Raw genomic sequence first — 21506 nt, 5'->3', positions numbered from 1 at the left:
GGACTGGGCCCCTCAGCCCGGGCACACAAGGGAAGTAAACCCACTGTGGATGGATGGATGGATGGATGGATGGATGGATGGATGGATGGATGGATGGCATCCCAGCCCACCTGGGACACTGGGACACGCACAGCCACACCCAGCGGCACAGGCTAGCCCAAGAGGCACGCACTGCACTGCCCGTGCACTGCCTCCAGAGCGCAAGCACACACCACACCCGGACAGGCACACAAACGTGCCCCCTACCCACCCATGGGCCCACGGAAGCAGACACGTGTCAGGGCACTGCGGCTTGTGCACCCGGACAAAAAAGGAGGACCGGCTGGCTAGACGGAGCAGGCAGCACACAGACACACGCAGACACGCCCACGCACGGGAAACACACACTCACACCACTCACACACTCGCAGTCTGGCCCACCTGCCCCTACCCTCAGGCAAACACACACACACACACACACACACACACACACACGTGTGTACTGGCTGATTGAGCAAGCAAGCACGGAGGGTCGGTCCTCAGCTTACACACAGACACACACACAGACCCACACACTGGGACCCAGGTGAATTAGCAGAAGTCAGGAGGGGCAAAACACATACAACTCTCTCGCACACAGACACACACACACACACACTACCACTCACACAAGGTGGGAGGCAAGTGCGGTGTTGGATGAGGGTGGAGTGTTCAGGCCAGCCTGGGCTCGGTGCAAATGGAGAGAGGCTCTCCCATCCGGTGTCCCGTGTCCCGTGTGCCCTTGCTAGCTAGCTAGCTAGCTCAGCAGGGTGGTGCTGGGGTGGCCAGCATGGTGTGCCCTGCCTTAGGGCTCCGGGAGCCTCCTGTGAGAGGGCAAGCCTGTGAGAGGACGAGGGTGGGCTCCTTGGGGGGTGTGGGGTGTGGGGTGTGGGGTGTGGATGGGCCTGGCCTGAGCCTGGGTCGCCGGGCGGCCGTGTCCGTGGCCAAAAGGGAGAGAGAGACAGAGGGGAGTCCAAAAAGCCTACAGCACCCGGTATTCCCAGGCGGTCTCCCATCCAAGTACTAACCAGGCCCGACCCTGCTTAGCTTCCGAGATCAGACGAGATCGGGCGCGTTCAGGGTGGTATGGCCGTAGACGAGGGCGGGTGGCGCCGACAAGCCCCAAGAGCCTGCTGCGCGCGCTCGCTCCTTCGCTCACTCGCCCGCCCGACGCCCGATGCCCGACGCCCGACGCCCCACGACGACGACGAGCTCACACGAGCCCTGAGACCAGAGCCCAGCGCACAGCCCACAGACACACACCACACACCGACACGACACGACACGCCCGGCCCGAGCCCCACCCACACGACACGCCCCAGCCCACGCTGCCCACAACCTCCCCCAGAGCCCCCACCAGCCCCCCTCTGCCTGCCCTCGAGGCACCACGGGCCCAGCCAGTGAGTGCCAGCCTTGGCCGCACACACATCTCCCCTCCTCGCTTCTTCTCCCCTCCCTCCCCTCCTGGACGGATCCACGGGCTTCGTGCAACAGCGCCCTCACCCACCCGGGACTTCCCCTTCCACCCACCCGAGGTCCCTCCCAGCTTCTCAAATCCTGACCCACCCTGGACCTCGGACGTTCCGCCCCACCTCGCCGACTGGTCACCCACCTACCCACCCACCGTCCCTGTCTGTGCCCAGGACTGGGCCCCTCAGCCCGGGCACACAAGGGAAGTAAACCCACTGTGGATGGATGGATGGATGGATGGATGGATGGATGGATGGATGGATGGATGGCATCCCAGCCCACCTGGGACACTGGGACACGCACAGCCACACCCAGCGGCACAGGCTAGCCCAAGAGGCACGCACTGCACTGCCCGTGCACTGCCTCCAGAGCGCAAGCACACACCACACCCGGACAGGCACACAAACGTGCCCCCTACCCACCCATGGGCCCACGGAAGCAGACACGTGTCAGGGCACTGCGGCTTGTGCACCCGGACAAAAAAGGAGGACCGGCTGGCTAGACGGAGCAGGCAGCACACAGACACACGCAGACACGCCCACGCACGGGAAACACACACTCACACCACTCACACACTCGCAGTCTGGCCCACCTGCCCCTACCCTCAGGCAAACACACACACACACACACACACACACACACACACACGTGTGTACTGGCTGATTGAGCAAGCAAGCACGGAGGGTCGGTCCTCAGCTTACACACAGACACACACACAGACCCACACACTGGGACCCAGGTGAATTATCAGAAGTCAGGAGGGGCAAAACACATACAACTCTCTCGCACACAGACACACACACACACTACCACTCACACAAGGTGGGAGGCAAGTGCGGTGTTGGATGAGGGTGGAGTGTTCAGGCCAGCCTGGGCTCGGTGCAAATGGAGAGAGGCTCTCCCATCCGGTGTCCCGTGTCCCGTGTGCCCTTGCTAGCTAGCTAGCTAGCTCAGCAGGGTGGTGCTGGGGTGGCCAGCATGGTGTGCCCTGCCTTAGGGCTCCGGGAGCCTCCTGTGAGAGGGCAAGCCTGTGAGAGGACGAGGGTGGGCTCCTTGGGGGGTGTGGGGTGTGGGGTGTGGGGTGTGGATGGGCCTGGCCTGAGCCTGGGTCGCCGGGCGGCCGTGTCCGTGGCCAAAAGGGAGAGAGAGACAGAGGGGAGTCCAAAAAGCCTACAGCACCCGGTATTCCCAGGCGGTCTCCCATCCAAGTACTAACCAGGCCCGACCCTGCTTAGCTTCCGAGATCAGACGAGATCGGGCGCGTTCAGGGTGGTATGGCCGTAGACGAGGGCGGGTGGCGCCGACAAGCCCCAAGAGCCTGCTGCGCGCGCTCGCTCCTTCGCTCACTCGCCCGCCCGACGCCCGATGCCCGACGCCCCACGACGACGACGAGCTCACACGAGCCCTGAGACCAGAGCCCAGCGCACAGCCCACAGACACACACCACACACCGACACGACACGACACGACACGCCCGGCCCGAGCCCCACCCACACGACACGCCCCAGCCCACGCTGCCCACAACCTCCCCCAGAGCCCCCACCAGCCCCCCTCTGCCTGCCCTCGAGGCACCACGGGCCCAGCCAGTGAGTGCCAGCCTTGGCCGCACACACATCTCCCCTCCTCGCTTCTTCTCCCCTCCCTCCCCTCCTGGACGGATCCACGGGCTTCGTGCAACAGCGCCCTCACCCACCCGGGACTTCCCCTTCCACCCACCCGAGGTCCCTCCCAGCTTCTCAAATCCTGACCCACCCTGGACCTCGGACGTTCCGCCCCACCTCGCCGACTGGTCACCCACCTACCCACCCACCGTCCCTGTCTGTGCCCAGGACTGGGCCCCTCAGCCCGGGCACGCAAGGGAAGTAAACCCACTGTGGATGGATGGATGGATGGATGGATGGATGGATGGATGGATGGATGGATGGCATCCCAGCCCACCTGGGACACTGGGACACGCACAGCCACACCCAGCGGCACAGGCTAGCCCAAGAGGCACGCACTGCACTGCCCGTGCACTGCCTCCAGAGCGCAAGCACACACCACACCCGGACAGGCACACAAACGTGCCCCCTACCCACCCATGGGCCCACGGAAGCAGACACGTGTCAGGGCACTGCGGCTTGTGCACCCGGACAAAAAAGGAGGACCGGCTGGCTAGACGGAGCAGGCAGCACACAGACACACGCAGACACGCCCACGCACGGGAAACACACACTCACACCACTCACACACTCGCAGTCTGGCCCACCTGCCCCTACCCTCAGGCAAACACACACACACACACACACACACACACACACACACGTGTGTACTGGCTGATTGAGCAAGCAAGCACGGAGGGTCGGTCCTCAGCTTACACACAGACACACACACAGACCCACACACTGGGACCCAGGTGAATTATCAGAAGTCAGGAGGGGCAAAACACATACAACTCTCTCGCACACAGACACACAGACACACACACACACTACCACTCACACAAGGTGGGAGGCAAGTGCGGTGTTGGATGAGGGTGGAGTGTTCAGGCCAGCCTGGGCTCGGTGCAAATGGAGAGAGGCTCTCCCATCCGGTGTCCCGTGTCCCGTGTGCCCTTGCTAGCTAGCTAGCTAGCTCAGCAGGGTGGTGCTGGGGTGGCCAGCATGGTGTGCCCTGCCTTAGGGCTCCGGGAGCCTCCTGTGAGAGGGCAAGCCTGTGAGAGGACGAGGGTGGGCTCCTTGGGGGGTGTGGGGTGTGGGGTGTGGATGGGCCTGGCCTGAGCCTGGGTCGCCGGGCGGCCGTGTCCGTGGCCAAAAGGGAGAGAGAGACAGAGGGGAGTCAGTCCAAAAAGCCTACAGCACCCGGTATTCCCAGGCGGTCTCCCATCCAAGTACTAACCAGGCCCGACCCTGCTTAGCTTCCGAGATCAGACGAGATCGGGCGCGTTCAGGGTGGTATGGCCGTAGACGAGGGCGGGTGGCGCCGACAAGCCCCAAGAGCCTGCTGCGCGCGCTCGCTCCTTCGCTCACTCGCCCGCCCGACGCCCGATGCCCGACGCCCCACGACGATGACGACGAGCTCACACGAGCCCTGAGACCAGAGCCCAGCGCACAGCCCACAGACACACACCACACACCGACACGACACGACACCACACGACACGCCCGGCCCGAGCCCCACCCACACGACACGCCCCAGCCCACGGTGCCTCCTCGCTTCCCGCTGCCTGCCTCACGCTGCCCACAACCTCCCCCAGAGCCCCCACCAGCCCCCCTCTGCCTGCCCTCGAGGCACCACGGGCCCAGCCAGTGAGTGCCAGCCTTGGCCGCACACACATCTCCCCTCCTCGCTTCTTCTCCCCTCCCTCCCCTCCTGGACGGTTCCACGGGCTTCGTGCAACAGCGCCCTCACCCACCCGGGACTTCCCCTTCCACCCACCCGAGGTCCCTCCCAGCTTCTCAAATCCTGACCCACCCTGGACCTCGGACGTTCCGCCCCACCTCGCCGACTGGTCCACCCACCGTCCCTGTGCCCAGGACTGGGCCCCTCAACCCGGGCACGCAAGGGAAGTAAACCCACTGTGGATGGATGGATGGATGGATGGATGGATGGATGGATGGATGGATGGATGGATGGCATCCCAGCCCACCTGGGACACTGGGACACGCACAGCCACACCCAGCGGCACAGGCTAGCCCAAGAGGCACGCACTGCACTGCCCGTGCACTGCCTCCAGAGCGCAAGCACACACCACACCCGGACAGGCACACAAACGTGCCCCCTACCCACCCATGGGCCCACGGAAGCAGACACGTGTCAGGGCACTGCGGCTTGTGCACCCGGACAAAAAAGGAGGACCGGCTGGCTAGACGGAGCAGGCAGCACACAGACACACGCAGACACGCCCACGCACGGGAAACACACACTCACACCACTCACACACTCGCAGTCTGGCCCACCTGCCCCTACCCTCAGGCAAACACACACACACACACACACACACACACACACACGTGTGTACTGGCTGATTGAGCAAGCAAGCACGGAGGGTCGGTCCTCAGCTTACACACAGACACACACACAGACCCACACACTGGGACCCAGGTGAATTAGCAGAAGTCAGGAGGGGCAAAACACATACAACTCTCTCGCACACAGACACACAGACACACACACACACTACCACTCACACAAGGTGGGAGGCAAGTGCGGTGTTGGATGAGGGTGGAGTGTTCAGGCCAGCCTGGGCTCGGTGCAAATGGAGAGAGGCTCTCCCATCCGGTGTCCCGTGTCCCGTGTGCCCTTGCTAGCTAGCTAGCTAGCTCAGCAGGGTGGTGCTGGGGTGGCCAGCATGGTGTGCCCTGCCTTAGGGCTCCGGGAGCCTCCTGTGAGAGGGCAAGCCTGTGAGAGGACGAGGGTGGGCTCCTTGGGGGGTGTGGGGTGTGGGGTGTGGATGGGCCTGGCCTGAGCCTGGGTCGCCGGGCGGCCGTGTCCGTGGCCAAAAGGGAGAGAGAGACAGAGGGGAGTCAGTCCAAAAAGCCTACAGCACCCGGTATTCCCAGGCGGTCTCCCATCCAAGTACTAACCAGGCCCGACCCTGCTTAGCTTCCGAGATCAGGCGCGTTCAGGGTGGTATGGCCGTAGACGAGGGCAGGTGGCGCCGACAAGCCCCAAGAGCCTGCTGCGCGCGCTCGCTCCTTCGCTCACTCGCCCGCCCGACGCCCGATGCCCGACGCCCCACGACGATGACGACGAGCTCACACGAGCCCTGAGACCAGAGCCCAGCGCACAGCCCACAGACACACACCACACACCGACACGACACGACACCACACGACACGCCCGGCCCGAGCCCCACCCACACGACACGCCCCAGCCCACGGTGCCTCCTCGCTTCCCGCTGCCTGCCTCACGCTGCCCACAACCTCCCCCAGAGCCCCCACCAGCCCCCCTCTGCCTGCCCTCGAGGCACCACGGGCCCAGCCAGTGAGTGCCAGCCTTGGCCGCACACACATCTCCCCTCCTCGCTTCTTCTCCCCTCCCTCCCCTCCTGGACGGTTCCACGGGCTTCGTGCAACAGCGCCCTCACCCACCCGGGACTTCCCCTTCCACCCACCCGAGGTCCCTCCCAGCTTCTCAAATCCTGACCCACCCTGGACCTCGGACGTTCCGCCCCACCTCGCCGACTGGTCCACCCACCGTCCCTGTGCCCAGGACTGGGCCCCTCAGCCCGGGCACGCAAGGGAAGTAAACCCACTGTGGATGGATGGATGGATGGATGGATGGATGGATGGATGGATGGATGGATGGCATCCCAGCCCACCTGGGACACTGGGACACGCACAGCCACACCCAGCGGCACAGGCTAGCCCAAGAGGCACGCACTGCACTGCCCGTGCACTGCCTCCAGAGCGCAAGCACACACCACACCCGGACAGGCACACAAACGTGCCCCCTACCCACCCATGGGCCCACGGAAGCAGACACGTGTCAGGGCACTGCGGCTTGTGCACCCGGACAAAAAAGGAGGACCGGCTGGCTAGACGGAGCAGGCAGCACACAGACACACGCAGACACGCCCACGCACGGGAAACACACACTCACACCACTCACACACTCGCAGTCTGGCCCACCTGCCCCTACCCTCAGGCAAACACACACACACACACACACACACACACACACACGTGTGTACTGGCTGATTGAGCAAGCAAGCACGGAGGGTCGGTCCTCAGCTTACACACAGACACACACACAGACCCACACACTGGGACCCAGGTGAATTAGCAGAAGTCAGGAGGGGCAAAACACATACAACTCTCTCGCACACAGACACACAGACACACACACACACTACCACTCACACAAGGTGGGAGGCAAGTGCGGTGTTGGATGAGGGTGGAGTGTTCAGGCCAGCCTGGGCTCGGTGCAAATGGAGAGAGGCTCTCCCATCCGGTGTCCCGTGTCCCGTGTGCCCTTGCTAGCTAGCTAGCTAGCTCAGCAGGGTGGTGCTGGGGTGGCCAGCATGGTGTGCCCTGCCTTAGGGCTCCGGGAGCCTCCTGTGAGAGGGCAAGCCTGTGAGAGGACGAGGGTGGGCTCCTTGGGGGGTGTGGGGTGTGGGGTGTGGATGGGCCTGGCCTGAGCCTGGGTCGCCGGGCGGCCGTGTCCGTGGCCAAAAGGGAGAGAGAGACAGAGGGGAGTCAGTCCAAAAAGCCTACAGCACCCGGTATTCCCAGGCGGTCTCCCATCCAAGTACTAACCAGGCCCGACCCTGCTTAGCTTCCGAGATCAGGCGCGTTCAGGGTGGTATGGCCGTAGACGAGGGCAGGTGGCGCCGACAAGCCCCAAGAGCCTGCTGCGCGCGCTCGCTCCTTCGCTCACTCGCCCGCCCGACGCCCGATGCCCGACGCCCCACGACGATGACGACGAGCTCACACGAGCCCTGAGACCAGAGCCCAGCGCACAGCCCACAGACACACACCACACACCGACACGACACGACACCACACGACACGCCCGGCCCGAGCCCCACCCACACGACACGCCCCAGCCCACGGTGCCTCCTCGCTTCCCGCTGCCTGCCTCACGCTGCCCACAACCTCCCCCAGAGCCCCCACCAGCCCCCCTCTGCCTGCCCTCGAGGCACCACGGGCCCAGCCAGTGAGTGCCAGCCTTGGCCGCACACACATCTCCCCTCCTCGCTTCTTCTCCCCTCCCTCCCCTCCTGGACGGTTCCACGGGCTTCGTGCAACAGCGCCCTCACCCACCCGGGACTTCCCCTTCCACCCACCCGAGGTCCCTCCCAGCTTCTCAAATCCTGACCCACCCTGGACCTCGGACGTTCCGCCCCACCTCGCCGACTGGTCCACCCACCGTCCCTGTGCCCAGGACTGGGCCCCTCAGCCCGGGCACGCAAGGGAAGTAAACCCACTGTGGATGGATGGATGGATGGATGGATGGATGGATGGATGGATGGATGGCATCCCAGCCCACCTGGGACACTGGGACACGCACAGCCACACCCAGCGGCACAGGCTAGCCCAAGAGGCACGCACTGCACTGCCCGTGCACTGCCTCCAGAGCGCAAGCACACACCACACCCGGACAGGCACACAAACGTGCCCCCTACCCACCCATGGGCCCACGGAAGCAGACACGTGTCAGGGCACTGCGGCTTGTGCACCCGGACAAAAAAGGAGGACCGGCTGGCTAGACGGAGCAGGCAGCACACAGACACACGCAGACACGCCCACGCACGGGAAACACACACTCACACCACTCACACACTCGCAGTCTGGCCCACCTGCCCCTACCCTCAGGCAAACACACACACACACACACACACACACACACACACACACACACACACACGTGTGTACTGGCTGATTGAGCAAGCAAGCACGGAGGGTCGGTCCTCAGCTTACACACAGACACACACACAGACCCACACACTGGGACCCAGGTGAATTAGCAGAAGTCAGGAGGGGCAAAACACATACAACTCTCTCGCACACAGACACACAGACACACACACACACTACCACTCACACAAGGTGGGAGGCAAGTGCGGTGTTGGATGAGGGTGGAGTGTTCAGGCCAGCCTGGGCTCGGTGCAAATGGAGAGAGGCTCTCCCATCCGGTGTCCCGTGTCCCGTGTGCCCTTGCTAGCTAGCTAGCTAGCTCAGCAGGGTGGTGCTGGGGTGGCCAGCATGGTGTGCCCTGCCTTAGGGCTCCGGGAGCCTCCTGTGAGAGGGCAAGCCTGTGAGAGGACGAGGGTGGGCTCCTTGGGGGGTGTGGGGTGTGGGGTGTGGGGTGTGGATGGGCCTGGCCTGAGCCTGGGTCGCCGGGCGGCCGTGTCCGTGGCCAAAAGGGAGAGAGAGACAGAGGGGAGTCCAAAAAGCCTACAGCACCCGGTATTCCCAGGCGGTCTCCCATCCAAGTACTAACCAGGCCCGACCCTGCTTAGCTTCCGAGATCAGACGAGATCGGGCGCGTTCAGGGTGGTATGGCCGTAGACGAGGGCGGGTGGCGCCGACAAGCCCCAAGAGCCTGCTGCGCGCGCTCGCTCCTTCGCTCACTCGCCCGCCCGACGCCCGATGCCCGACGCCCGACGCCCCACGACGACGACGAGCTCACAGGAGCCCTGAGACCAGAGCCCAGCGCACAGCCCACAGACACACACCACACACCGACACGACACGACACGCCCGGCCCGAGCCCCACCCACACGACACGCCCCAGCCCACGCTGCCCACAACCTCCCCCAGAGCCCCCACCAGCCCCCCTCTGCCTGCCCTCGAGGCACCACGGGCCCAGCCAGTGAGTGCCAGCCTTGGCCGCACACACATCTCCCCTCCTCGCTTCTTCTCCCCTCCCTCCCCTCCTGGACGGATCCACGGGCTTCGTGCAACAGCGCCCTCACCCACCCGGGACTTCCCCTTCCACCCACCCGAGGTCCCTCCCAGCTTCTCAAATCCTGACCCACCCTGGACCTCGGACGTTCCGCCCCACCTCGCCGACTGGTCACCCACCTACCCACCCACCGTCCCTGTCTGTGCCCAGGACTGGGCCCCTCAGCCCGGGCACACAAGGGAAGTAAACCCACTGTGGATGGATGGATGGATGGATGGATGGATGGATGGATGGATGGATGGCATCCCAGCCCACCTGGGACACTGGGACACGCACAGCCACACCCAGCGGCACAGGCTAGCCCAAGAGGCACGCACTGCACTGCCCGTGCACTGCCTCCAGAGCGCAAGCACACACCACACCCGGACAGGCACACAAACGTGCCCCCTACCCACCCATGGGCCCACGGAAGCAGACACGTGTCAGGGCACTGCGGCTTGTGCACCCGGACAAAAAAGGAGGACCGGCTGGCTAGACGGAGCAGGCAGCACACAGACACACGCAGACACGCCCACGCACGGGAAACACACACTCACACCACTCACACACTCGCAGTCTGGCCCACCTGCCCCTACCCTCAGGCAAACACACACACACACACACACACACACACACACACACACACACACACGTGTGTACTGGCTGATTGAGCAAGCAAGCACGGAGGGTCGGTCCTCAGCTTACACACAGACACACACACAGACCCACACACTGGGACCCAGGTGAATTAGCAGAAGTCAGGAGGGGCAAAACACATACAACTCTCTCGCACACAGACACACACACACACTACCACTCACACAAGGTGGGAGGCAAGTGCGGTGTTGGATGAGGGTGGAGTGTTCAGGCCAGCCTGGGCTCGGTGCAAATGGAGAGAGGCTCTCCCATCCGGTGTCCCGTGTCCCGTGTGCCCTTGCTAGCTAGCTAGCTAGCTCAGCAGGGTGGTGCTGGGGTGGCCAGCATGGTGTGCCCTGCCTTAGGGCTCCGGGAGCCTCCTGTGAGAGGGCAAGCCTGTGAGAGGACGAGGGTGGGCTCCTTGGGGGGTGTGGGGTGTGGGGTGTGGGGTGTGGATGGGCCTGGCCTGAGCCTGGGTCGCCGGGCGGCCGTGTCCGTGGCCAAAAGGGAGAGAGAGACAGAGGGGAGTCCAAAAAGCCTACAGCACCCGGTATTCCCAGGCGGTCTCCCATCCAAGTACTAACCAGGCCCGACCCTGCTTAGCTTCCGAGATCAGACGAGATCGGGCGCGTTCAGGGTGGTATGGCCGTAGACGAGGGCGGGTGGCGCCGACAAGCCCCAAGAGCCTGCTGCGCGCGCTCGCTCCTTCGCTCACTCGCCCGCCCGACGCCCGATGCCCGACGCCCGACGCCCCACGACGACGACGAGCTCACACGAGCCCTGAGACCAGAGCCCAGCGCACAGCCCACAGACACACACCACACACCGACACGACACGACACGCCCGGCCCGAGCCCCACCCACACGACACGCCCCAGCCCACGCTGCCCACAACCTCCCCCAGAGCCCCCACCAGCCCCCCTCTGCCTGCCCTCGAGGCACCACGGGCCCAGCCAGTGAGTGCCAGCCTTGGCCGCACACACATCTCCCCTCCTCGCTTCTTCTCCCCTCCCTCCCCTCCTGGACGGATCCACGGGCTTCGTGCAACAGCGCCCTCACCCACCCGGGACTTCCCCTTCCACCCACCCGAGGTCCCTCCCAGCTTCTCAAATCCTGACCCACCCTGGACCTCGGACGTTCCGCCCCACCTCGCCGACTGGTCACCCACCTACCCACCCACCGTCCCTGTCTGTGCCCAGGACTGGGCCCCTCAGCCCGGGCACACAAGGGAAGTAAACCCACTGTGGATGGATGGATGGATGGATGGATGGATGGATGGATGGATGGATGGATGGCATCCCAGCCCACCTGGGACACTGGGACACGCACAGCCACACCCAGCGGCACAGGCTAGCCCAAGAGGCACGCACTGCACTGCCCGTGCACTGCCTCCAGAGCGCAAGCACACACCACACCCGGACAGGCACACAAACGTGCCCCCTACCCACCCATGGGCCCACGGAAGCAGACACGTGTCAGGGCACTGCGGCTTGTGCACCCGGACAAAAAAGGAGGACCGGCTGGCTAGACGGAGCAGGCAGCACACAGACACACGCAGACACGCCCACGCACGGGAAACACACACTCACACCACTCACACACTCGCAGTCTGGCCCACCTGCCCCTACCCTCAGGCAAACACACACACACACACACACACACACACACACACACGTGTGTACTGGCTGATTGAGCAAGCAAGCACGGAGGGTCGGTCCTCAGCTTACACACAGACACACACACAGACCCACACACTGGGACCCAGGTGAATTAGCAGAAGTCAGGAGGGGCAAAACACATACAACTCTCTCGCACACAGACACACACACACACACACTACCACTCACACAAGGTGGGAGGCAAGTGCGGTGTTGGATGAGGGTGGAGTGTTCAGGCCAGCCTGGGCTCGGTGCAAATGGAGAGAGGCTCTCCCATCCGGTGTCCCGTGTCCCGTGTGCCCTTGCTAGCTAGCTAGCTAGCTCAGCAGGGTGGTGCTGGGGTGGCCAGCATGGTGTGCCCTGCCTTAGGGCTCCGGGAGCCTCCTGTGAGAGGGCAAGCCTGTGAGAGGACGAGGGTGGGCTCCTTGGGGGGTGTGGGGTGTGGGGTGTGGGGTGTGGATGGGCCTGGCCTGAGCCTGGGTCGCCGGGCGGCCGTGTCCGTGGCCAAAAGGGAGAGAGAGACAGAGGGGAGTCCAAAAAGCCTACAGCACCCGGTATTCCCAGGCGGTCTCCCATCCAAGTACTAACCAGGCCCGACCCTGCTTAGCTTCCGAGATCAGACGAGATCGGGCGCGTTCAGGGTGGTATGGCCGTAGACGAGGGCGGGTGGCGCCGACAAGCCCCAAGAGCCTGCTGCGCGCGCTCGCTCCTTCGCTCACTCGCCCGCCCGACGCCCGATGCCCGACGCCCGACGCCCCACGACGACGACGAGCTCACACGAGCCCTGAGACCAGAGCCCAGCGCACAGCCCACAGACACACACCACACACCGACACGACACGACACGCCCGGCCCGAGCCCCACCCACACGACACGCCCCAGCCCACGCTGCCCACAACCTCCCCCAGAGCCCCCACCAGCCCCCCTCTGCCTGCCCTCGAGGCACCACGGGCCCAGCCAGTGAGTGCCAGCCTTGGCCGCACACACATCTCCCCTCCTCGCTTCTTCTCCCCTCCCTCCCCTCCTGGACGGATCCACGGGCTTCGTGCAACAGCGCCCTCACCCACCCGGGACTTCCCCTTCCACCCACCCGAGGTCCCTCCCAGCTTCTCAAATCCTGACCCACCCTGGACCTCGGACGTTCCGCCCCACCTCGCCGACTGGTCACCCACCTACCCACCCACCGTCCCTGTCTGTGCCCAGGACTGGGCCCCTCAGCCCGGGCACACAAGGGAAGTAAACCCACTGTGGATGGATGGATGGATGGATGGATGGATGGATGGATGGATGGATGGATGGCATCCCAGCCCACCTGGGACACTGGGACACGCACAGCCACACCCAGCGGCACAGGCTAGCCCAAGAGGCACGCACTGCACTGCCCGTGCACTGCCTCCAGAGCGCAAGCACACACCACACCCGGACAGGCACACAAACGTGCCCCCTACCCACCCATGGGCCCACGGAAGCAGACACGTGTCAGGGCACTGCGGCTTGTGCACCCGGACAAAAAAGGAGGACCGGCTGGCTAGACGGAGCAGGCAGCACACAGACACACGCAGACACGCCCACGCACGGGAAACACACACTCACACCACTCACACACTCGCAGTCTGGCCCACCTGCCCCTACCCTCAGGCAAACACACACACACACACACACACACACACACACACACGTGTGTACTGGCTGATTGAGCAAGCAAGCACGGAGGGTCGGTCCTCAGCTTACACACAGACACACACACAGACCCACACACTGGGACCCAGGTGAATTAGCAGAAGTCAGGAGGGGCAAAACACATACAACTCTCTCGCACACAGACACACACACACACTACCACTCACACAAGGTGGGAGGCAAGTGCGGTGTTGGATGAGGGTGGAGTGTTCAGGCCAGCCTGGGCTCGGTGCAAATGGAGAGAGGCTCTCCCATCCGGTGTCCCGTGTCCCGTGTGCCCTTGCTAGCTAGCTAGCTAGCTCAGCAGGGTGGTGCTGGGGTGGCCAGCATGGTGTGCCCTGCCTTAGGGCTCCGGGAGCCTCCTGTGAGAGGGCAAGCCTGTGAGAGGACGAGGGTGGGCTCCTTGGGGGGTGTGGGGTGTGGGGTGTGGGGTGTGGATGGGCCTGGCCTGAGCCTGGGTCGCCGGGCGGCCGTGTCCGTGGCCAAAAGGGAGAGAGAGACAGAGGGGAGTCCAAAAAGCCTACAGCACCCGGTATTCCCAGGCGGTCTCCCATCCAAGTACTAACCAGGCCCGACCCTGCTTAGCTTCCGAGATCAGACGAGATCGGGCGCGTTCAGGGTGGTATGGCCGTAGACGAGGGCGGGTGGCGCCGACAAGCCCCAAGAGCCTGCTGCGCGCGCTCGCTCCTTCGCTCACTCGCCCGCCCGACGCCCGATGCCCGACGCCCCACGACGACGACGAGCTCACACGAGCCCTGAGACCAGAGCCCAGCGCACAGCCCACAGACACACACCACACACCGACACGACACGACACGACACGCCCGGCCCGAGCCCCACCCACACGACACGCCCCAGCCCACGCTGCCCACAACCTCCCCCAGAGCCCCCACCAGCCCCCCTCTGCCTGCCCTCGAGGCACCACGGGCCCAGCCAGTGAGTGCCAGCCTTGGCCGCACACACATCTCCCCTCCTCGCTTCTTCTCCCCTCCCTCCCCTCCTGGACGGTTCCACGGGCTTCGTGCAACAGCGCCCTCACCCACCCGGGACTTCCCCTTCCACCCACCCGAGGTCCCTCCCAGCTTCTCAAATCCTGACCCACCCTGGACCTCGGACGTTCCGCCCCACCTCGCCGACTGGTCCACCCACCTACCCACCCACCGTCCCTGTCTGTGCCCAGGACTGGGCCCCTCAGCCCGGGCACGCAAGGGAAGTAAACCCACTGTGGATGGATGGATGGATGGATGGATGGATGGATGGATGGATGGATGGCATCCCAGCCCACCTGGGACACTGGGACACGCACAGCCACACCCAGCGGCACAGGCTAGCCCAAGAGGCACGCACTGCACTGCCCGTGCACTGCCTCCAGAGCGCAAGCACACACCACACCCGGACAGGCACACAAACGTGCCCCCTACCCACCCATGGGCCCACGGAAGCAGACACGTGTCAGGGCACTGCGGCTTGTGCACCCGGACAAAAAAGGAGGACCGGCTGGCTAGACGGAGCAGGCAGCACACAGACACACGCAGACACGCCCACGCACGGGAAACACACACTCACACCACTCACACACTCGCAGTCTGGCCCACCTGCCCCTACCCTCAGGCAAACACACACACACACACACACACACACACACACACACACACACACACGTGTGTACTGGCTGATTGAGCAAGCAAGCACGGAGGGTCGGTCCTCAGCTTACACACAGACACACACACAGACCCACACACTGGGACCCAGGTGAATTATCAGAAGTCAGGAGGGGCAAAACACATACAACTCTCTCGCACACAGACACACACACACACTACCACTCACACAAGGTGGGAGGCAAGTGCGGTGTTGGATGAGGGTGGAGTGTTCAGGCCAGCCTGGGCTCGGTGCAAATGGAGAGAGGCTCTCCCATCCGGTGTCCCGTGTCCCGTGTGCCCTTGCTAGCTAGCTAGCTAGCTCAGCAGGGTGGTGCTGGGGTGGCCAGCATGGTGTGCCCTGCCTTAGGGCTCCGGGAGCCTCCTGTGAGAGGGCAAGCCTGTGAGAGGACGAGGGTGGGCTCCTTGGGGGGTGTGGGGTGTGGGGTGTGGGGTGTGGATGGGCCTGGCCTGAGCCTGGGTCGCCGGGCGGCCGTGTCCGTGGCCAAAAGGGAGAGAGAGACAGAGGGGAGTCCAAAAAGCCTACAGCACCCGGTATTCCCAGGCGGTCTCCCATCCAAGTACTAACCAGGCCCGACCCTGCTTAGCTTCCGAGATCAGACGAGATCGGGCGCGTTCAGGGTGGTATGGCCGTAGACGAGGGCGGGTGGCGCCGACAAGCCCCAAGAGCCTGCTGCGCGCGCTCGCTCCTTCGCTCACTCGCCCGCCCGACGCCCGATGCCCGACGCCCCACGACGACGACGAGCTCACACGAGCCCTGAGACCAGAGCCCAGCGCACAGCCCACAGACACACACCACACACCGACACGACACGACACGACACGCCCGGCCCGAGCCCCACCCACACGACACGCTCCAGCCCACGCTGCCCACAACCTCCCCCAGAGCCCCCACCAGCCCCCCTCTGCCTGCCCTCGAGGCACCACGGGCCCAGCCAGTGAGTGCCAGCCTTGGCCGCACACACATCTCCCCTCCTCGCTTCTTCTCCCCTCCCTCCCCTCCTGGACGGATCCACGGGCTTCGTGCAACAGCGCCCTCACCCACCCGGGACTTCCCCTTCCACCCACCCGAGGTCCCTCCCAGCTTCTCAAATCCTGACCCACCCTGGACCTCGGACGTTCCGCCCCACCTCGCCGACTGGTCACCCACCTACCCACCCACCGTCCCTGTCTGTGCCCAGGACTGGGCCCCTCAGCCCGGGCACGCAAGGGAAGTAAACCCACTGTGGATGGATGGATGGATGGATGGATGGATGGATGGATGGATGGATGGCATCCCAGCCCACCTGGGACACTGGGACACGCACAGCCACACCCAGCGGCACAGGCTAGCCCAAGAGGCACGCACTGCACTGCCCGTGCACTGCCTCCAGAGCGCAAGCACACACCACACCCGGACAGGCACACAAACGTGCCCCCTACCCACCCATGGGCCCACGGAAGCAGACACGTGTCAGGGCACTGCGGCTTGTGCACCCGGACAAAAAAGGAGGACCGGCTGGCTAGACGGAGCAGGCAGCACACAGACACACGCAGACACGCCCACGCACGGGAAACACACACTCACACCACTCACACACTCGCAGTCTGGCCCACCTGCCCCTACCCTCAGGCAAACACACACACACACACACACACACACACACACACACACGTGTGTACTGGCTGATTGAGCAAGCAAGCACGGAGGGTCGGTCCTCAGCTTACACACAGACACACACACACAGACCCACACACTGGGACCCAGGTGAATTATCAGAAGTCAGGAGGGGCAAAACACATACAACTCTCTCGCACACAGACACACACACACACACACTACCACTCACACAAGGTGGGAGGCAAGTGCGGTGTTGGATGAGGGTGGAGTGTTCAGGCCAGCCTGGGCTCGGTGCAAATGGAGAGAGGCTCTCCCATCCGGTGTCCCGTGTCCCGTGTGCCCTTGCTAGCTAGCTAGCTAGCTCAGCAGGGTGGTGCTGGGGTGGCCAGCACGGTGTGCCCTGCCTTAGGGCTCCGGGAGCCTCCTGTGAGAGGACGAGGGTGGGCTCCTTCGGGGGTGTGGGGTGTGGGGTGTGGATGGGCCTGGCCTGAGCCTGGGTCGCCGGGCGGCCGTGTCCGTGGCCAAAAGGGAGAGAGAGACAGAGGGGAGTCCAAAAAGCCTACAGCACCCGGTATTCCCAGGCGGTCTCCCATCCAAGTACTAACCAGGCCCGACCCTGCTTAGCTTCCGAGATCAGACGAGATCGGGCGCGTTCAGGGTGGTATGGCCGTAGACGAGGGCGGGTGGCGCCGACAAGCCCCAAGAGCCTGCTGCGCACGCTCGCTCCTTCGCTCACTCGCCCGCCCGACGCCCGATGCCCGACGCCCGACGCCCCACGACGACGACGAGCTCACACGAGCCCTGAGACCAGAGCCCAGCGCACAGCCCACAGACACACACCACACACCGACACGACACGACATGACACGACACGCCCGGCCCGAGCCCCACCCACACGACACGCCCCAGCCCACGGTGCCTCCTCGCTTCCCGCTGCCTGCCTCACGCTGCCCACAACCTCCCCCAGAGCCCCCACCAGCCCCCCTCTGCCTGCCCTCGAGGCACCACTGGCCCAGCCAGTGAGTGCCAGCCTTGGTCGCACACACATCTCCCCTCCTCGCTTCTTCTCCCCTCCCTCCCCTCCTGGACGGTTCCACGGGCTTCGTGCAACAGCGCCCTCACCCACCCGGGACTTCCCCTTCCACCCACCCGAGGTCCCTCCCAGCTTCTCAAATCCTGACCCACCCTGGACCTCGGACGTTCCGCCCCACCTCGCCGACTGGTCCACCCACCTACCCACCCACCGTCCCTGTCTGTGCCCAGGACTGGGCCCCTCAGCCCGGGCACGCAAGGGAAGTAAACCCACTGTGGATGGATGGATGGATGGATGGATGGATGGATGGATGGATGGATGGATGGCATCCCAGCCCACCTGGGACACTGGGACACGCACAGCCACACCCAGCGGCACAGGCTAGCCCAAGAGGCACGCACTGCACTGCCCGTGCACTGCCTCCAGAGCGCAAGCACACACCACACCCGGACAGGCACACAAACGTGCCCCCTACCCACCCATGGGCCCACGGAAGCAGACACGTGTCAGGGCACTGCGGCTTGTGCACCCGGACAAAAAAGGAGGACCGGCTGGCTAGACGGAGCAGGCAGCACACAGACACACGCAGACACGCCCACGCACGGGAAACACACACTCACACCACTCACACACTCGCAGTCTGGCCCACCTGCCCCTACCCTCAGGCAAACACACACACACACACACACACACACACACACACACACACACACGTGTGTACTGGCTGATTGAGCAAGCAAGCACGGAGGGTCGGTCCTCAGCTTACACACAGACACACACACACAGACCCACACACTGGGACCCAGGTGAATTATCAGAAGTCAGGAGGGGCAAAACACATACAACTCTCTCGCACACAGACACACACACACACACACTACCACTCACACAAGGTGGGAGGCAAGTGCGGTGTTGGATGAGGGTGGAGTGTTCAGGCCAGCCTGGGCTCGGTGCAAATGGAGAGAGGCTCTCCCATCCGGTGTCCCGTGTCCCGTGTGCCCTTGCTAGCTAGCTAGCTAGCTCAGCAGGGTGGTGCTGGGGTGGCCAGCACGGTGTGCCCTGCCTTAGGGCTCCGGGAGCCTCCTGTGAGAGGACGAGGGTGGGCTCCTTCGGGGGTGTGGGGTGTGGGGTGTGGATGGGCCTGGCCTGAGCCTGGGTCGCCGGGCGGCCGTGTCCGTGGCCAAAAGGGAGAGAGAGACAGAGGGGAGTCCAAAAAGCCTACAGCACCCGGTATTCCCAGGCGGTCTCCCATCCAAGTACTAACCAGGCCCGACCCTGCTTAGCTTCCGAGATCAGACGAGATCGGGCGCGTTCAGGGTGGTATGGCCGTAGACGAGGGCGGGTGGCGCCGACAAGCCCCAAGAGCCTGCTGCGCACGCTCGCTCCTTCGCTCACTCGCCCGCCCGACGCCCGATGCCCGACGCCCGACGCCCCACGACGACGACGAGCTCACACGAGCCCTGAGACCAGAGCCCAGCGCACAGCCCACAGACACACACCACACACCGACACGACACGACATGACACGACACGCCCGGCCCGAGCCCCACCCACACGACACGCCCCAGCCCACGGTGCCTCCTCGCTTCCCGCTGCCTGCCTCACGCTGCCCACAACCTCCCCCAGAGCCCCCACCAGCCCCCCTCTGCCTGCCCTCGAGGCACCACGGGCCCAGCCAGTGAGTGCCAGCCTTGGCCGCACACACATCTCCCCTCCTCGCTTCTTCTCCCCTCCCTCCCCTCCTGGACGGTTCCACGGGCTTCGTGCAACAGCGCCCTCACCCACCCGGGACTTCCCCTTCCACCCACCCGAGGTCCCTCCCAGCTTCTCAAATCCTGACCCACCCTGGACCTCGGACGTTCCGCCCCACCTCGCCGACTGGTCCACCCACCTACCCACCCACCGTCCCTGTCTGTGCCCAGGACTGGGCCCCTCAGCCCGGGCACGCAAGGGAAGTAAACCCACTGTGGATGGATGGATGGATGGATGGATGGATGGATGGATGGATGGATGGATGGCATCCCAGCCCACCTGGGACACTGGGACACGCACAGCCACACCCAGCGGCACAGGCTAGCCCAAGAGGCACGCACTGCACTGCCCGTGCACTGCCTCCAGAGCGCAAGCACACACCACACCCGGACAGGCACACAAACGTGCCCCCTACCCACCCATGGGCCCACGGAAGCAGACACGTGTCAGGGCACTGCGGCTTGTGCACCCGGACAAAAAAGGAGGACCGGCTGGCTAGACGGAGCAGGCAGCACACAGACACACGCAGACACGCCCACGCACGGGAAACACACACTCACACCACTCACACACTCGCAGTCTGGCCCACCTGCCCCTACCCTCAGGCAAACACACACACACACACACACACACACACACACACACACACACACGTGTGTACTGGCTGATTGAGCAAGCAAGCACGGAGGGTCGGTCCTCAGCTTACACACAGACACACACACACAGACCCACACACTGGGACCCAGGTGAATTATCAGAAGTCAGGAGGGGCAAAACACATACAACTCTCTCGCACACAGACACACACACACACACACTACCACTCACACAAGGTGGGAGGCAAGTGCGGTGTTGGATGAGGGTGGAGTGTTCAGGCCAGCCTGGGCTCGGTGCAAATGGAGAGAGGCTCTCCCATCCGGTGTCCCGTGTCCCGTGTGCCCTTGCTAGCTAGCTAGCTAGCTCAGCAGGGTGGTGCTGGGGTGGCCAGCACGGTGTGCCCTGCCTTAGGGCTCCGGGAGCCTCCTGTGAGAGGACGAGGGTGGGCTCCTTCGGGGGTGTGGGGTGTGGGGTGTGGATGGGCCTGGCCTGAGCCTGGGTCGCCGGGCGGCCGTGTCCGTGGCCAAAAGGGAGAGAGAGACAGAGGGGAGTCCAAAAAGCCTACAGCACCCGGTATTCCCAGGCGGTCTCCCATCCAAGTACTAACCAGGCCCGACCCTGCTTAGCTTCCGAGATCAGACGAGATCGGGCGCGTTCAGGGTGGTATGGCCGTAGACGAGGGCGGGTGGCGCCGACAAGCCCCAAGAGCCTGCTGCGCACGCTCGCTCCTTCGCTCACTCGCCCGCCCGACGCCCGATGCCCGACGCCCGACGCCCCACGACGACGACGAGCTCACACGAGCCCTGAGACCAGAGCCCAGCGCACAGCCCACAGACACACACCACACACCGACACGACACGACATGACACGACACGCCCGGCCCGAGCCCCACCCACACGACACGCCCCAGCCCACGGTGCCTCCTCGCTTCCCGCTGCCTGCCTCACGCTGCCCACAACCTCCCCCAGAGCCCCCACCAGCCCCCCTCTGCCTGCCCTCGAGGCACCACGGGCCCAGCCAGTGAGTGCCA

The 21506-nt window shown here is 64.5% G+C and overlaps 11 non-coding genes and 2 pseudogenes across 11 annotated transcripts; all 13 read right to left on the bottom strand.

Annotated features, from left to right (window-relative positions):
* Nucleotides 1–997: 997 nt before the first annotated feature.
* On the bottom strand, nucleotides 998–1116 carry LOC147002269 (5S ribosomal RNA). Its single transcript, XR_015048798.1, has one exon. It is a non-coding gene; the product is annotated as a 5S ribosomal RNA (ribosomal RNA).
* Nucleotides 1117–2655: 1539 nt separating this feature from the next.
* LOC147002268 (5S ribosomal RNA) lies at nucleotides 2656–2774 on the bottom strand. Its single transcript, XR_015048797.1, has one exon. It is a non-coding gene; the product is annotated as a 5S ribosomal RNA (ribosomal RNA).
* Nucleotides 2775–4316: 1542 nt separating this feature from the next.
* On the bottom strand, nucleotides 4317–4435 carry LOC147002267 (5S ribosomal RNA). The gene has a single exon (XR_015048796.1). It is a non-coding gene; the product is annotated as a 5S ribosomal RNA (ribosomal RNA).
* A 1569-nt stretch (nucleotides 4436–6004) lies between these two features.
* LOC147002266 (5S ribosomal RNA) lies at nucleotides 6005–6113 on the bottom strand (annotated as a pseudogene).
* Nucleotides 6114–7678: 1565 nt separating this feature from the next.
* On the bottom strand, nucleotides 7679–7787 carry LOC147002265 (5S ribosomal RNA; annotated as a pseudogene).
* A 1578-nt stretch (nucleotides 7788–9365) lies between these two features.
* Nucleotides 9366–9484, bottom strand: LOC147002264 (5S ribosomal RNA). The gene has a single exon (XR_015048795.1). It is a non-coding gene; the product is annotated as a 5S ribosomal RNA (ribosomal RNA).
* Nucleotides 9485–11029: 1545 nt separating this feature from the next.
* On the bottom strand, nucleotides 11030–11148 carry LOC147002263 (5S ribosomal RNA). The gene has a single exon (XR_015048794.1). It is a non-coding gene; the product is annotated as a 5S ribosomal RNA (ribosomal RNA).
* Nucleotides 11149–12691: 1543 nt separating this feature from the next.
* On the bottom strand, nucleotides 12692–12810 carry LOC147002262 (5S ribosomal RNA). Its single transcript, XR_015048793.1, has one exon. It is a non-coding gene; the product is annotated as a 5S ribosomal RNA (ribosomal RNA).
* Nucleotides 12811–14349: 1539 nt separating this feature from the next.
* Nucleotides 14350–14468, bottom strand: LOC147002261 (5S ribosomal RNA). Its single transcript, XR_015048792.1, has one exon. It is a non-coding gene; the product is annotated as a 5S ribosomal RNA (ribosomal RNA).
* A 1544-nt stretch (nucleotides 14469–16012) lies between these two features.
* Nucleotides 16013–16131, bottom strand: LOC147002260 (5S ribosomal RNA). The gene has a single exon (XR_015048791.1). It is a non-coding gene; the product is annotated as a 5S ribosomal RNA (ribosomal RNA).
* A 1518-nt stretch (nucleotides 16132–17649) lies between these two features.
* On the bottom strand, nucleotides 17650–17768 carry LOC147002259 (5S ribosomal RNA). The gene has a single exon (XR_015048790.1). It is a non-coding gene; the product is annotated as a 5S ribosomal RNA (ribosomal RNA).
* A 1573-nt stretch (nucleotides 17769–19341) lies between these two features.
* On the bottom strand, nucleotides 19342–19460 carry LOC147002258 (5S ribosomal RNA). Its single transcript, XR_015048789.1, has one exon. It is a non-coding gene; the product is annotated as a 5S ribosomal RNA (ribosomal RNA).
* Nucleotides 19461–21033: 1573 nt separating this feature from the next.
* On the bottom strand, nucleotides 21034–21152 carry LOC147002257 (5S ribosomal RNA). The gene has a single exon (XR_015048788.1). It is a non-coding gene; the product is annotated as a 5S ribosomal RNA (ribosomal RNA).
* Nucleotides 21153–21506: the final 354 nt, after the last annotated feature.

Source organism: Mus caroli, unplaced genomic scaffold (genome assembly GCF_978045245.1).
Source record: "Mus caroli unplaced genomic scaffold, Mus_caroli_1 scaffold_10, whole genome shotgun sequence".
Lineage (NCBI taxonomy): Eukaryota > Metazoa > Chordata > Mammalia > Rodentia > Muridae > Mus > Mus caroli.
Note: the sequence above shows the minus strand (reverse complement) of the source record. Positions and strands in the feature narration are given on the sequence as shown.